Source organism: Vipera ursinii (assembly GCF_947247035.1).
Source record: "Vipera ursinii genome assembly, chromosome: 5".
NCBI lineage: Eukaryota > Metazoa > Chordata > Lepidosauria > Squamata > Viperidae > Vipera > Vipera ursinii.
The window spans coordinates 66,971,072-66,986,322 of record NC_139518.1 but is presented as its reverse complement, the minus strand read 5'-3'; the positions used below and the strand labels follow the sequence as shown (position 1 = coordinate 66,986,322).

Here is a 15,251-nt window from a genome sequence, read left to right as displayed (position 1 = left end):
GCGGTACTTGGCGGCCTGGCACCCCTCTCGCCCGCAGACCATGCAGCGGCCCTCGACAGCTGGCCTTGACATGGCCACCCCAAGCCCGGCTCTCCAGCGCATCTTCCGAGCCCACATGGCTGACTGCCACCTGGGTGGGGCTTGGCTCCAGACGCAGTGGCTGCTCTGTCTGTAAATGTGCTCTTAAAGCCGGATTGCGCTCAGCCATGCAGGTTGTCGAAAGGCGGGGACTCGGAGTTCCCACGGTGGTTGCGGTTTCTGGCATGCCGTTTGCAGAAGAGTGCGTCGTGTGAACGCAGCTCTTGCATTTATTCCAAAGGGTGGGTGGAAGGAAAAGCCCCTTTGGGCTTCAAAAGGGAGGCTTTGCACCATCTGCATCAGACGGGGCTGAATCGGGCTTGTGTTGGACATTTGGCAACTAGCATGTAAGTATTTTCCGGCGTATAAGATGAAAAATCTTGAAAATCTTCTCAACAGTCAGGGGTCGTCTTATACGCCCAGTCGTCTTATATGCCGGAAAATACGGTACATATGCAGGAATTATGCAAGGAATTTGGATAAACCTGAAACAAAAAAACAAACAAAAGCAAAAACACGCATGTCCAATCTTGAAAAGCCAAAGTGAATCCAGGGTATTATGAGTATTACTATCATATCTGGATTCCAAACTTCCAGGTGAGCACTAAATGGTAACAAAAAGATATTCACTTGGACCTGCATGTTTTTGCTTTTGTTTGTTTCAAATCTTTATGTAGGGGCTTTCCAGTTTTTTTCAGCCCAGCTATGGTAGCCCTAGAAAGCCCCCCCCCCCAAAAAAATGCAGGAGTCCTGTATATTAAAAGAAATAATTATTAGATAGTAAATAGAAGACCTTAAGGGTTTCACAAAGGTGCTATGAGGAATTAATTTATGACTCAGAGAGGCAAGGGCAACAATTAGATTGCAAGGATAATTGGGTCTTAGCATAGTTAAGTTGTCCAGTCATCCTTTGCGTTTCCATAGAAGATTCCTGCCACCTGCATTTTACATATCAACTAATTCTATAGTATAAATAATTCTATAGTATAAGCATTCTAGATTGCAGTAAGATGGCCTTCTTTACACTTCCCATAGGAAATACCATGTATGTATTCTGTTTTCTATTCTGCAGCAATTTACTCTGTAGGGTCATAGACTCATAAAAAATGCAATAGCTATTATTCCACTGCAAGCTCCAGACTCTAGCTGATCCTTATAGAAATTTAATATGGATGTAATACACAGAATAACCAACATTAATGAAACAGAGGTTAAACACCAAGTTAAACATAAGTTAGCTTCAGACGTATTTATCTCCGTGGGATGTATTCCAACTCTGAACCTAGACTTCACGTCCCGTCTTCCTCATTTCTAATCAGGAAGTAAGCAGAGTTGTTGTTGTTGTTAGTTGCGAAGTCGTGTCCGACCCATTGCGACCCTATCAACAATGTTCCTCCAGGCCTTCCTGTCCTCTACCATCTTCTGGAGTCCATTTAAGCTCACACCTACTGCTTTAGTGACTCCATCCAGCCACCTCATTCTCTGTCGTCCCCTTCTTCTCTTGCCCTCAACCTTTCCCAGCATTAGGCTCTTCTCCAGCGAGTCCTTCCTTCTCATTAGGTGGCCAAAGTATTTGAGTTTCAACTTCATGATCTGGCCTTCTAAAGAGCAGTCAAGGTTGATCTCCTCTAGGACTGACCGGTTTGATTGCCTTGCAGTCCAAGGGACTCGCAGGAGTCTTCTCCAGCACCATAGTTCAAAGGCTTCAATTCTTTGGCGCTCAGCCTTTCTTATGGTCCAGCTTTCACTGCCATACATTGCAACTGGGAAGACCATAGCCTTGACTATACGCACTTTAAGCAGAGTTAGGGTAAGTATTTTCTTGTCTGAGCTGAAACAAGACTTGAAAACCGGCAGTGGTTTATTAGAAGCCTAATTGCTTGAGATACATAAAGCAGCTGCATGCTGCCCAGATGAGTTATGATATGCCACGGAGGCATTGCGATCCACTTATTGAAACATAAAGGCAACTTACTTTGCTTCCCTGAAGTATTTTGTCTCATTTCTTCAGAAAGTGAAGCAGTGCAGCTGCTTCTCATTCCTTTTAGGAGTGGCCAGCTGTGGGACACATAATTTGGCAAAATACGAAGCTTCGTCAAGGCTGAAACTTGGTTAAGAGAACTTGGGAAGGAGGCAGTAAAACACTACAACACTACATCACAACCCCCAGGTTTTTTTTAACATGGTTAATGGTTCCATGTGAAATAGAAACAGCAAGAATAGTCTATATTTGCTTCTGTCTGAAAGACACACTGGTTGTTTGAAAGGATGATCTGAGACCCAATCTATAGTGCTACATAACTGCCAGCTTTGGGCTATGGTGCCAGCCACTGTTCACTGTGTTGTTTCCTCCAATAACATATACTGTTAAAAAAGACTTGATTATTTATTTATTTTTAAATCATGCTGCATGGTGCTTTTTCAAGAATCAGCTCCTTAGACCCTTCAATCATTCTCAACTAATTCACTTAAACTGTATTATTCTCATACTGACTCCTCTTAACATTCATGCCCAATTCCAGTTCTAGCATTGAGCTGATAAAGATTCTCTATTACTAAGCAGGATATCAAGAACAGCAATCTGGCCAATTAACTCAGTTTCTGTGTGATGGGCTCTTTTTCACTCTGGAAAAGGGTATAATTTAGATACAACTTCACCAGACAGACAGCCTTATAATTGTGCTCCTTCCTTCCTTAGTGTGTGAATTGTTAACTTTTATGACACTGTCGGAAGGCATGGAACTTTCATTCAATTTTCCTTTTAAAAATAATTCAATTCAAATCAAATATCTTTATTACAGTCTTGGACTAGCCTTTTACAGTAAAAAAGAGCAATAGTTCAACATAATAAGGAAACGGGACAAAAATCATAGGGCAATAAAATGATATATATATAATTAAAACTTTATTACACTTGATGAAGATATTTGTCCACCTGATATGTGAGTGTGGGGTTAACATTCCTTAAAAAGTAATAACATAAAATGTATTACAGTGCCCCTGGTATTTGGAAATGATTGGGGTGACCAAAGCACATTAAAATAAATGTTGCATAGGTGTGTTAATGTTGGCTGAAAGCACTGCTGTGATTTTTATTCTCTGCTGTTGAAAATCAGCAGCTCAGTGGTTGCAGGCCCAAAACCAAGACAGACACATGATGATTCTTCCAAGCTGAATAGTTTATTGTTCACATCTATGGATAAAATCTTGCCAGACTGAGCACTCTGCTATCTGCGTCTATAATATACCTCTGAACTATTAGGGAGGGGCTGTCTTCACCCTCTTTCTCTCAAACATAATATCTGGACTGAATTGTCTCTTACAACTCTGGAATGCAGCCCCTCCTTGCCAGGAATCTCCTCTTCACTGTATTCCATCACATTCCATCATTATTTAGTGTTATACACTTTTAGGGATTAAATAACATTCATAGGCTTTAATTGTTTTTCTTTACTAAATATTTATCCTGCTGTAATTGTAAGACTCTGGGCGGTATACAAAAGCATCCATGGTAAAAGATCAAACATCCATGGTACATTCTGGTGTAGTGTGGTGTGGGGGTTAAGGTGCTGGTGTACAATCCAGGAGACCGTGAATTCTAGTCCTGTTATAGGCATGAAAGGCAGTTGTGTGACTTTAAGCCAGTTTCTTATTCCCAGCCCAACCCACCTCAGAAAGTTACTATACTGGGGAAAATAGGAGGAGGATGTAGTATTTGATATGTTTTCCACCTTGGGTTATTTATATAAAATAATAAAGGCAGGATTTAAAAAAAATGTCTACCTCCCCCAACCATGAGTCAGAAACAAAAGATCCGAAAATGCAACAGTATAAAAGAAAATCATTCACAAGGTAGCATCATCTTAGTTAAGATAGGAAAGAGTTAAACATTTATTTCATTCTCATCTTTTTTCCATTGCAAACTGATGTCTCCTAAAGGTATTTTGCACAGAAGGAAGACTACCTTTTAGGCAGAGACAAAATGAGTTTTTCTACAATAGATGCTTCTGAGATTTCCAAGTTCACCTTTTTTTATCAGCAGATTCAGTTCATGCAAAATCATCTGGCTACAAGGTCAATTGGAAATAATCAGTCTAAAAATGTAGGAAAAATGATTTTATTTGCACATAAGAAGCAATCCGTAAAATTACTCTTAATGTTAGTGTGTAGTGCGAATAATTAATATTATTCAGTGGAATTTGACCTTAAGGGGAAAAAAAAACCTAGGTTAGACATGAAGGAACTGATTAGGATCAAGCATCATTATATTGTCATAATCAGATATCTTAATTGTTTTGTTATGCAGAAATTGCAGGGACTAGCAAAATTAATAAGGCAGCTGAACTGAAGCCTTTGAAGATTTATATTACAGTATATATTAAATTTAAAGTAGGTCCTCCTATTTCATTACAATTAAAAAACTATCGCTTAAATCTCAAGATGTAACTGAATGATTCACTTCAAGAATGGTTGGTCAAAGGGCTGGAATGAATATCAGATCTAATAATTCATATGCATTGTACATTTGGAAAATGTCAAAGTGTGGACTATTTTTGAGGGAATCTTCAGTTCATTATGACACCATCTTTTATTATTTTTTATTTCCTTACTTTCTATTTTTTTATTTTAATTTATCTCTATGTTGTTTTTGACAGTCATTGCTTAGGTCCTATGCTGATTACAGCTGATTTAAATCACACTGTGGATTATTAACTGGTCTTATATTCTACATATTATATGATTGTGGTGGGGTAAAGGTTTTATACATACATAAGTACATACATGCAAACATACATGGAAAGCAACTTTGCCTGTCTCAACTTGTGGAATTCATTATTCCTGAAATGATGACTGAGCTCATTCTTATAAATTCCGTTAATTTTATTAATCTGTTTTTGCTTTCTCATTTCTATGAATTGTTAAAAATGATGCATTAAAATTAAATGTGTCGTGTATTTATATATCTATAGTGGTTGGGGGTTTCTTCAAACATACATGCCTGGCTGAGGAATTCTGGGAGTTGAAGTCCACAAGTAATAAAAGGGCCATGTTTGAAGACCCCTGCACTAACCTGTAAAAACAGGCACACTTATTTATTTTATTTTTTATTTTAATTCCATTTATATCCCGCCCTTCTCCGAAGACTCAGGGCGGCTTACAAGCTTAGCAGTAGCCTTCATTCTATGTATATGCCTGCTTATTAGGGTTTTCACACACACACACCCACCCCAAGCGGCATTATTACAAAGTCAGCTTAATTGCCCCCAACAATCTGGGTCCTCATTTTACCTACCTGGGAAGGATGGAAGGCTGAGTCAACCTTGAAGCAGTTGGGTTCTTGGCAGAGATGACTTCACCTTCTCCAGCATTTCCCGGAGAAACATTTCTATATAATACTGCTGCATCACACATGCAGACCAGAAAGCACTGGAAAAATAGATAAACAGCATGTCTCAAGAACCTGTTCCTGTAGCTCCATCACATAAGAGGATGTTAGCTAAATTTGTTTCCAGTTAGCATTCCTTCTGCCAGAGATACTTCTCCGAGTAGTCTTTGAGATAGTCATTATGGCATTTGTTTATATACCCAATGTCTATTCTGTCACTCTTACAAAGTTATCAAATGTAATTTTTAATTCAGATTTTTCATGGCCCTAATTATGGATGTTATTATTGTTTTATGTAGCTTTAACTAAGGTTTAATTGTACTTTAGAGAGTTTTTGTATTTCATTATTTGTAAATGCCATGAGATAGAATAATGTTGGCCGCAATATAACTGAATTATTGTAGTTATTCTTAGGGTTGCACAGTGGTTGAAATTCAAAGGAAGAAATGTGATTTGGAGTTATGTATATAGTATCTGCCTGAAACAACAAAAACTAATATATTTTTGTTAAGGTTATGCAGCAGCAATGGAGGGCATGATGAAAGCTGAAGAAAATATTCAATTTCTTTAAGATATTTCTAGCAGATGGTACATGCACAGACTCCTAGCTGTAAATCATAACAGAATAACAGAGTTTGAATGGATCTTGGAGGTCTTCTAGTCCAACCCCTTGCTCAAGCAGCAAATCCTATACAATTTCAGATAAATGACTGTCCAATCTCTTATAAACCTCCAGTGATCGAGCGTCCACAACTTCTGAAGGCAAGCCACTGCTCAGGATTAAATGGTTATTATTATCACATAGAATTATTACTACTTAGAAGAAATCTAGCCAATATATGTAACTCTTGGTTTAATTTCAGGAAGTCATCAGCCTAGTTACAAAAATCTTCTAAAAGAGGCTAATTCAGAAATCCAATAAGACATATTTGTCTGTGTTTTGCAGCCTGTTGCTTGAAAGAATCTTTCCCATTTTTGAACTATATAAACAAATAATAACTAATGCTCAAGAGACTGTTTCTATTAATTTTAATCATGACTTGAAATGGACCGGACTAAACTATTTACTTACTTCCTTACATTTTTATTATGCCTCTTTGATAACACTTAATGTTCCTCATATTCATTCCTATAGGTACAGTTGTTTTCACTTTTCAGAATTAAAGCCAATGGGCTGCCATTTGACCCAGGCAGCAGCAGATGGCAGATGATGGAGGGCTGAGGGTCTCAAAGAAAAAGAAAGGAAGGAAGGAAGGAAGGAAGGAAGAAAGAAAGAAAGAAAGAAAGAAAGAAAGAAAGAAAGAAAGAAAGAAAGAAAGAAAAAGAAAGAAAAAACTGCCAACTATATCTACTTGTTTAGGCTAAGAACCCTACAGTAGCATCACCTCAAGTTGAAATGTGGAACACAGGGAAAAGATGAAGATTTATGTATTGAATTTATTTGTTGCCCATCTCGTAATGAAACGAGGTCTTGTTTCTCAGCACTCCATTTTAGAACAATGAAACTTTCCCAATTTATAATTGCATGCATATGTATAACAACATGCATAACAGTTATGAATCATTCCAATTGTTCAAATAATTCCAGTTAGGTGAGGTTCTTTTCTAGGTTTTGAAGACAGAAAGGAACCTCAAGAGTCTGAAGAACAACTCTTGGAGATAAAAGAATAAATCTTAAAGCCAATTCCTTGTAATTTACCTCCTCTTTCTCGAAAACAATGATTGCTTCTAGGAACTGGATTGTAAATGTTCATAAGACAAATTATTAAAGATTCACAATATTCACAGTCACAAAATAATCATTTACTTGTGCCGTCCACTTTATTTGGAAGGTCAGATTTTGTTGTTGTTCAATGTATCTCTTGACCTCTAAGATACATTGAACAACAACAAAATCTTTGAATATATTAGGGATGCAGGTATGACCTTCTTGCCTATTGGATCTCTATTATCTTCTCTGCCTTCTTTGATGCTTCGCAGAGCAGCGTATCTTCTGAGATTCAGATAGTTTCCACCCTGATGGCATTTTTTTGGGTATGTGCCTTTAAGTCAATCTGCCTAGAAAAGTCCCTGCAGTTTTCTTGGCAAAGTTTTGGAAGTGGTGTGCTGTTGCTTTCTGCCTAGGGCTGAGACAGTGACTGGCCCAAGGTCACCTAGCTATGTTTTGCCTAAGTCAGGGTGAGAACTCATGACCTCTCAGTTTCTAGTCTGGTACCATGACCACTACATCAAACGTGCTTTACCTGGCATTTGTAAGGCATCCAAAATAGGGATTTCCCTCAGCATTGTGCCAGGAAATTAGGTGAGCCTATTTTTAGAAGTTTAGGGTTATGGATATGAGTGCTGCACCTGGCACAATCTGTTTCAGTTTTTACTGGTATTGCCAGTTGACTTTGGAAAGGAAGGTAGAGCCAATCAGTTCTGGAATATCTTACATAAAGCCTTCCACAATTCAGCATAATGTCTACTATACCTTGTTTAGGACATTACATTTGTATGGTGTAATGTAGGGGTCTTCAAACTTGGCCCTTTTATGACGTGTGGACTTCAACTCCCAGAATTCCTCAGCCAGGCACACTGGCTGGGGAATTCTGGGAGTTGAAGTCCACACGTCATAAAAGGGCCAAGTTTGAAGACCCCTGGTGTAGTGCAATGTGGTGGTTAAGGAATTGGACTAGGCTGGAGAGTTCAGATTTACCTTCATCCCTCAAAACTTCCATGGTGGATGCTAATCATTCTTAACTTCGTCCATGTCCCAAACTGATTGTTGTGAGGATAAAATGAAGGAAGAACTCCATGTAAGACATCCTGAACTCCTGAAGAAGAGAAAATTCATACTTATATGGATCATATAAATAGATAAGCAGTGAACTATCACAGCTAAATATGCATCTAATGGTTGGACTCTCTTAATGGTTTTAATGCAATTCACTTGAATCTAAAGTTCAGTGCTGAGTTTTGGGGTAATTGTCCTCTGTATGTTAGGCCTCTGCTCTCAGGCATTATACGGTAACTATTATGCTAACAGAAATGTCCAAAACATTGGCTTTCAAAAATCAGTCAAATGCTTATTCTTAAAGTAGTAGTTTTATTCGTGCATTTTAAGTGCAGTAAACCTTGGTATTACACATTGGGGATAATTCATCTTGCACATAAAAAAAGCTGTCCATATCTGAATAGCTGAGATAAACCCATTCAGAACTTTTCCATTTTTAAAAAACTGTACAGATTTTTTTCCACCCTTGAAATAATCCTTAATTAGCTTTGTGGAATAAGTTTATGTGTCCTTTGCAGTAATAAGGTAGACTTATCTGAAGTCTGTGCAGACTTCATCTTGGAAGAAATATACTAATTGAGCCTGATAGAACAGATGAAGATGAATGTACCTTATAAGAAAGCAATGAGTATTTTTACATGTAATGCTCTATCAAAAGAGAAGAAATGTAGGGAAATTTCAACCTCTTGATGATAATGATGATGATGTCTTTTTAGAGATCACTGTGATTTGGTTCAGTGGTAAAATAGAGCACAATGTGTTTTACAGATGTGATAATGTAGCCTATTGTAAACATTCAGTAAACTATTAACTTTCTTATATTGGTGGAGCCTTACTGTAAGCGTCAGTAATTTTATAACATAATGATTCCTCTCATTTCCTCTCTCTCTCTCTCTGTATACCTTCATGTCACTCTTGACTGCCAATCAAATTTCACAAATGTTTGCAATTGTCTACTTCCAGAGAGAGAGAAAGAGAGAGAGAGAGAGAGAGAGAGAGAGGAGGGAGGGAGGGAGGGAGGGAGGGAGGGAGGGAGGGAGAGAGAGAGAGTGAGTGGTCCAAGGTCACATAGCTGGCTTTCTACCTAAAGTGGGATTAGATCTCATGGTCTCCTGGTTTCTAGTCTGATGCCTTAATCACTATACCAAACTGACTTTCATTTTATAATTACGCTTTTGATTTCCAAATATTCTCAGTGAATAACGCCATACTTCTGTATTGGTATCATTTTGACATAATCTCCATAGATATCACTTCAACAATTATTAGAGAAACATGCAAATTGCTATGGATAAGAGAAGCTTGACCTGAGCAAGCCCATCATCACCTGAGGTGACAATAATAGGCGTTATTATTTATTTATTTTTATTTTTCACATATCTCAACTGCCCATCTCCCTCAAAGAGGGACTCTGGGAGGCGTACGCTAAAACATCAGAATATGAAAACAGCAGATAAAAATTAAAATGTTAAGAGTTAAATTTTAGAATTAAAAATTTAAAATATATTAAAAAAAGCTTTTAGGAAGCAAGAATAATTAAACCCTGTTAAACATTAGTTGAGAAAGGCAAAGGCACTACCAATCTCACAACTATGTGCACAGCCATGCTTTAACCCCTTTTTAGAAGGCCAGGAGAGGGAGTGTTGACTATTCCATAGAGCAGAGACAATGGCAGAGAAGGCTCTCTTCCCACAGCACAAAGGTCTTCTGTGATCTGCTTTTCTTGGCCCATTGGCCCCAACAGTGGCCTCTGTGAATATTCAGAAGCTGTTGTTAGCCGGCTCTGTTGTTTAGAAACGAGGTGTGCTTCTGCAGCATTTTTTTTGAAGGGGTGTTTCACCCAGATATTTCAGGAACCGCTTCAAAGATCTGGGGATTTCTAACCTATGAGATCCTGCATCTGTGACTTGGGTTTCATTTCATGAGGGGAGGGAGACAGAACAAATGAAGCAACTCATCTGTGCAGACATTTCTAGAGGGCGTAGATATTAGACCATAAAATTGGTCTGGCTGGAGGAGGTGCTGGCTTCTCATAGTTCTTAGTCAGATGAAATCAATACTTAAATAAGGATATGAACTTAAGCTTAATTGTGAGTGATGGTGTTTTGTATGTTTACTCAAGAAGAAATATGCAGTTGGAATGCTTTAAATTTATCTTAGTAACCTGAGGGCTGAGAGGTGTTTGTGAGTGTCTTGTCTTTCATTTTACAGTAACTCTAATCTGCAGTCCTGCTGGCTCCCCATCCCTCAATTACATCCAAAAAAACAAAACAAACACAACACGTTGAGGGATTTTTCAGATTAGGAAGCGTGAACAGACCAGGTCAGTGTAAAATTGGGTAATGTAAAAACAACATCAGCACCATCCAACATTTTATCAGGCTAAAAAAGGCTTCAAAATACCATCAAAATAAATTGTAAAGGAATTCAGAAAATAAGGGGCAAAAGCAGGAAAAACAACAACATTAACCCTATGGTGGGAAGTTGAAAGGAGGGTTTTGATGTGAGCTTAATATTAATCCTATGAAACTCAGATCTGATTTGATTCCAATCTAAGATGTGAAGAAGGCAACATTTGATTCAAATTTCTGGTTTTGAGATCTGAAGGCCAAGTGAATACCAAACATTTTGAGGTTTGACAAAGATTTGTTTGTTGTAGCTCTTTTGGGAGGTTTTTTTTGTGGGGGAGGGATTGCAGAATGGGATGAAAATAGTAGGGATGGAATACTTTATACCATAATTTATGATAGATTTCAATGATTTTAGCACAATGCATTTTTGAAATATTTTCCTGCTCCCCCTTTAAACCAGATATAGCAATGGAGAAGCATAGCATCTAAAATTGTCCTACAAGGAGTCTCAGTTGTGCTGGACTGATGCAGACTGTATTAAATTCCAATTTAACAATACTTTTTTTAAAAAAAAAGATCTGTATAAAAATGAACTGTTTCAAATTCTTTTCTGAGTTTTCAGGCAATTTCTCCTGCCTTACCCTTAAGAGAAGAGATGTGATCTGATGAATCAGATCACCTGAATTTGTTGAGTTCTAGGTGAGCTGGCACAACAGTGTGGCAATGTTTTGCTCACCCAGGAACAGGTCTCTTATTATTGTGTTGCCTTTGATGGAGTGCCAGGCTAAGGAGGATGTATTAGCAAAGCTTGGCCTGGAAGCAAAAAAAAAAGAAAGAAAGAAAGAAAGAAAGAAACTAGAAATATCCCCTTGAAGCTTAATTTTTTGCCTCCTTCTTTATGACTATATAGGAGAGACAGAGCAATGCAGAAGTGAGATATCACTTTCTTTTTAGATGTATATTATATGGTGAACAAGCAAGGATATTCTGCACTTCAGATCCAAAGTCAGAGAGGTTTTTCAGAATAGATATACGTAGGTGTATTCTTAGTGCCTCTTTAAGACAATTATTATTGCAGCTGGTATGTTGCTATGAGACTCAGGGAAAGATGCAGCTTCTTTAAGGAGTGCTGACAAGTACAGCATTTGTATCTTTTTCCAGAGCACCTTCAGGCTTTTGATCTGAAACACAGCACAATACAATAAATAAGTTAATTATTATATATTGGAAAATATCAACAATAGCTCACCTTCACATCCTGGAAATAAACTGTTTCAACTTCTTCCTTCAACACAACGCATTGCATGCCAAAACAACCAGACATAAAAACCGTTTCCCCCCTCACCCCCAGGCTATCACTCTGTTAAACAACTAATTCCCACAACACTGTCTATGCCCTGAGATTTCAAACCACTTACTAGGGCTGTATTATTTATCCTTTTCATCTGTCCTATTACCTATGTAAAGGGATGCGGTGGCTCAGTGGGTTAGGACGCTGAGCCTGTCGATCAGAAGGTTGGCAGTTTGGTGGGTCGAATCCCGAGTGCCGCGTAACAGAGTGAGCACCTGTTGCTTGTCCCAGCTTCTGCCAACCTAGCAGTTCGAAAGCACGTAAAAATGCAAATAGAAAAATAGGGACCACTACAGTGGGAAGGTAACAGCATTCTGTGCGCCTTTGGCGTCTAGTCATGTCGGCCACATGACCATGGAGACGTCCTCGGACAAACGCTGGCTCTTTGGCTTTGAAATGGAGATGAGCACCAGCCCCTAGAGTTGGAAATGACTAGCACACATGTGCGGGGTAACCTTTACCTTTATTACCTATGTACTTAGATTCTTATGACTATAACGTGTTGTATCTCATGACTTATGTTGATTATTTTAGTATGCTATGACTATCACTGAGTGTTGTATCTATGATTTATGATGATTGTGTTTTATGATTATGATTATGATTACCCCTTGTTGCTTGTATGTACACTGAGAGCTTATGCATCAGAGACAAATTCCTTGTATGTGTCCAATCACATTTGGCCAATAAAGTATTCTATTCTATTCTATTCTATTCTATTCTATTCTATTCTATTCTATTCTATTCTATTCTATTCTATTCTATTCTATTCTATTCTATTCTATTCTATTCTATTCTATTCTATTCCTTCCCAAAAATACATTTCCAAAGTGTCACTGAGAAATATTCTAAAGAAGCTATAAAACTTCTAAAGAATGAAGAAGGCTCTTCAATGGGGAAACATTTTCATACAATAAATTTATTACATTTTACAAGATAATATTTCTAACATGATATGTAAAACAAAACATCCTTTGTAAAAACTTTAGTTTATAGCTTTTATCAAACTGGAAAGGTTCTATATATTATATCAAATTCCAGGACATAGTATATTTAACAGTGTCTGATATTTTTTTAATATTCAAATGGACTGTATGTGGCAAATGTTTTTTAAATGAAAGATTGATGTTAATTTAGGATATGGTGAACTATACTAAAATATGAATATACTACAGGTAATCATCGACTTAAGACCACAATTGAACCCAACATTTCCATTGCTAAGTGACACAGTTGTTAAGTGAGTTTTGTGCCATTTTACAGTCTTTTTTGCCACAGTTGTTAAGTGAATCACTGCAATTATTAAGTTAATAAGCCGGTTGTTAAGTGAATCTGGCTTCCCCATTGACTTTGCTTATCAGAAGGTCGTAAAAGGTGATCACATGATCTCAGGACACTGCAATGGTCATAAATACATGGCAGTTGCCAAGCATCTGAATTTGATCACATGACCACAGGGACGCTGCAATGGTCATAAGTGTGAAAAACGGTCATAAGTCGCTTTTTTCAGTGCCGTTGTAACTTCAGTCACTAAACAAATGGTTGTGAGTTGAAGGAAGAGAAGGGAAGAAACTGCAACATTAATGTATTTGGCTACAATTATATCTATGCCAAACAGAATGTTTATTCTATGACAGATCAAAATTTTGTTAATTACAAAAACATCATTTTCTAGTCACAAAGCAAATATAGTTGCTTTTGAAGATTTGAAGTACAATCTTTTATATGCAAGTTAGAAGTAGGTTAACTGAAGTTACTTCCTGATAATTGATTTTAAAAGACCCCCCCCCCAATTTATAGCTAGTCTACTTATATGATTTTACAGAGTTAAAATGGTAACGGTTATATTAACTCCATAATTAGTTGCAACTGATTATGGCTTCACTGGATTTGCTTTGGGCTTTTTTCCTGAAAGGCATCAAAGCACATCTGCATCTTTTTGAATGAATCAAAAGGTAAAGACTCTCAGGTGACTTCATAAACATGTGAATGTGGTTTCTTTTGGCAAATAGATTTATTTTTATTTTAATTCCATTTATATCCCGCCCTTCTCCGAAGACTCAGGGCGGCTTACAAGCTTAGCAGTAGCCTTCATTCTATGTACAGTATATGCCTGCTTATTAGGGCTTTCATATACCCCCCAAGCGGCATTATTACAAAGTCAGCTTAATTGCCCCCAACAATCTGGGTCCTCATTTTACCTACCTCATTTTTCAGGATAGGCTTTGACTTCCCAGTCTAGCTTACACCCTACCAGACCTATAAAAAATAATTGCCCATATGCAAGTTAACTGGGATGTTAAAAGGAAGCGATTAATAAGTGAGGATTATTTTAGCACTTCTTAATAAGACGTATTTTCAGATCCACATTTCTCATTTTCTACCAGGAACTCTGAGAAAAGACATTAACAGATTTGTGGTAAGTATCAGGTCAGTTTGAATAGTCATCTTATGTGCTGGCCCAATTATTATGAATGAGAAAATAACAGAGAAATTGCTGGTTAGGATAATAACTAAGAGGGGGAAGAGTCATTTTGAATAATGAGATTACTCAAACTAATTACTTAAAAGTCTTGCCAAATAAATAGAATTGCAAACTATTTTAGCAGTCTTTTCTCTGAAGGATTGGAGCTGAAAATTCTGGGCTTCAATCCAAAGACTGAATTTACCCAATGACCACACACACTGACTGAGGAAAAATTACCTAATGAAATAGAAGGATGAAGACTACCTCAAACTCTCATTTACTTGGTTTAACTTCAATAATGTACTAAATGACATGTACTGATATCAAGATACTATAATAAATCATGCAGATAATTGGTGAAATGTATAGAACTCATTAGTCTGGGAAGATAAAAAAAAGCTTGTGGTAGTTTGTTACTAACTACCCAATTAGTTATGTCTCTCATAAGAAATAAATACATAGGCATAATTGGAATACAAGCTGCCAATTCTGACAAGAGGACCTGAATTAACTGTGGGAGGAAAATCTTTAGCAGAAGTGGAGCTAATATAGCCTACTCATAATATTTTCTAGGAATTCAAATGCAATTTTTCCCCCTCATTTGATGTTCAAAAATCTGCTTTTTAATAGAACTGCCTTAGAATCAATGTAGCTTTTCATCCAATATCTTCTGCACATTCAATATCAGAATCAATTAGAATATGAAAGATTTTTGGAGCCATTTTAATTCCAGCTCTAGGTTGATCTAAGGCAGGGGTGTCAAACTCAATTTCATTGAGGGCTGCATCAGCATTGCGGTTGCCCTCAGGGGGCCGGGTGGGTATGGCCAGGGTGGGCGTGGC

At 37.5% G+C, this 15,251-nt stretch overlaps 1 long non-coding RNA gene across 1 annotated transcript in view; it reads left to right on the top strand.

The window, feature by feature from the left end:
* LOC310641564 overlaps positions 1–7,194 on the top strand; it is a 74,942-nt gene extending 67,748 nt beyond the window's left edge. The window contains exon 3 of the long non-coding RNA XR_014492760.1: positions 6,600–7,194. This is a non-coding gene — a long non-coding RNA (uncharacterized lncRNA). The remainder of the gene's footprint in view (positions 1–6,599) is intronic.
* Positions 7,195–15,251: the final 8,057 nt, after the last annotated feature.